Below are 2403 nucleotides of genomic sequence, written 5' to 3'. Positions count from 1 at the left end.
TCAGGTTTATTGATCTCAAGTTTTGCACTCCAAATTTCACAAGTAAAAAAAAAATTGTTTCGAATAATTTGAATTAGGTTTTGAAACGTTCTTTATTTCAAATATTTTGAATTAGGTTTTGTTTTACAGTTGCTAAAATTTGAATTTGATTTAGCCCACGAGTAGCTGAATTGGAACATAAAATTCAATGTTAAAATTAAAATCCATAAATTTGGCGAAAAAATGAAAAATTAAATTTGATTTAATTTTTAATATTATGCTATTCATAATAGGTTAAAATTTAAATATATAATTTAGTTAAACAAAATTTTTCGTACAAATTACATAAAAGAAATTTTTGAAAACTAGTTTAAAATAAATTATTTATTTTTAATATAAATTATGAATCACATAAACTTACATTTTTACACCATTAAATTTATTTTTTAATGCAATGAGATTTTACTCAAAATCCTGATAAATTTAAAGACTCTAAAATAAATATCCAAATATCAAAAAAGAACATCATCCTCATCAGTTTCTCCATAAAATATATTTTTAGTAGCGGTAGAAGCAACGTTATCAATCCCTCAATCTTACAGTTTCTCAAAATAACTACACCAGGAGCTTCCAGGAAAAAAGTTCTTGTTCTTGTCAGCACGAACTTATGATTCTCTAGGGTTTTGGAAGTAGTGTCATGTCAATTTCAGGGACTGAAATTGTGGGAGAACCATCATTGCAATGCAATGCTGGAAGAGCCCAACATTTGATTAATTAGTTGATGGCAATACATCTGAAGGAATTTGGTAAATTGAATAATTGAGCCTCCCCTAACCAACAACAATTACCTAGTGCTGTCTTGCGCGCGCTCTCTGTCGATGAGCCACTGCATATACTCGAAATCAGATACCTGTCAAGGAATAGTCAAGACACCCTTCTCGTTGAAGCCATAGACGTGTTCTGTTTCTTCCAACAAATGGAGGAACAGCGGGTGGTTGAAATAAAATTCAGGGATCACGAACCGCGTCTGCTCTTCTTGGGCGTCCAACGTAAACTGCCACAAAACCCTTGGGAATATCTTTGGGAGGGTTTCCACTCTTCTTTTCATTCTCCTCCACAAACCCTATATGGCGTGACAAAAAGTAGCGGAGAATATGCCTTTTAGTACGACCCAGAATGTTCAAATAACTGGCAGAGCCCTCGCTGTGACCTGTTTGCAGACATTGAACCTGCCCCTCTTCCTGCATGTTCAATTCCGGATGAACAGAAGGAGACGTAATTACATGAAGAGAAGTCTCCCGGCTAGAAGAATCCGCTCGCTGAGTTCGATTATTTGGAAAAAAAATGCAATTCCGGGTTCTTGGATTGCACAATTTTTCTCCATATTTTTACAAATATGCATCCTAATTTTAAACCCTTGGCATCCACATCTATATTCATAGTCATATTTTTTTTCCAAGTAAAAAATCGCACCTAAAACAGCTCTCAGAAATACATTGCCCTACCGTTCACTCTTTCTTCAATCGAGGCAAGAGGAAATACAATTATAGCAAATCTATACAGAGGGTTCAATAACGAACTACAGAAACATGCCATAAAATAGAAGAAAAGACCCAGTGATCCGCCGAGATCTGTTGGGGATTTTTCTGATAAAATCCCAAAAACAAACAAAATAAACTTCACAGAGGCAATGCTCTGTTTCTACCTTTCCAGGATCTTTTGTGCACAGGGAAGCTTTTAAAAAAAATATTGATTTCACCACCATAAAAACATTTCTATTCATTAAAACAAAATCACAACATTCAACCATCAAAAACGAACTTTGTCTCCTCCTGAGTATTTACACTGCTCGTGTGTAAAAACCCATTTACATTTACTGCTGTAAAACTAATTTACATATGAAGCTCAAAAACATTATATGTCTGCTTCACTCCCCGCACTGCTGTGCATTTCCTTTTTCAAAAATCAACAAAGTTCACCTCATGGAAAATACATGCGCTCCACCCTCTGTCTTCATGCACTGCTATGCAAAACTATATTTCTTCAGAAAAGTCAACACACATACTTTTCGCTTCAGGCTGCAACAAAAAATTACAGAGCACGTTTTTTTTACATAGCTCGTAATATATATGTGAGAAACTTAAAAAACAAAACATATATTTCAAAACATACAACGAACATAATTAAATGCTTTACGTGCCCTATATAAAAAAAACTTAACTATCCACCTAAGCTTATGACATTGCATTAATGAAAGGTATGGTCAACCAAGCTTTTAATTTACTCCACGCAATCCTTGATTTGATGCGGGCCCGTATGCAGCTTCAGGCGATCGACGGCGGAGAGCGCGGGAGCAGATCGGACGGCGGAGATCAATTTCGGAAGCCAACAAAAAATTACAGAGCACGTTTTTTTTACATAGCT

The 2403-nt window shown here is 35.2% G+C and overlaps 1 pseudogene; it reads right to left on the bottom strand.

Annotated features, from left to right (window-relative positions):
- Positions 1-638: 638 nt before the first annotated feature.
- LOC149184220 (uncharacterized) lies at positions 639-1575 on the bottom strand (annotated as a pseudogene).
- Positions 1576-2403: the final 828 nt, after the last annotated feature.

The sequence above is a fragment of the Pinus tabuliformis genome, chromosome 3_2 (assembly GCF_031772625.1).
Source record: "Pinus tabuliformis cultivar Carrire ecotype Pingquan chromosome 3_2, CPIR1, whole genome shotgun sequence".
Classification (NCBI taxonomy): domain Eukaryota; kingdom Viridiplantae; phylum Streptophyta; class Pinopsida; order Pinales; family Pinaceae; genus Pinus; species Pinus tabuliformis.
Note: the sequence above shows the minus strand (reverse complement) of the source record. Positions and strands in the feature narration are given on the sequence as shown.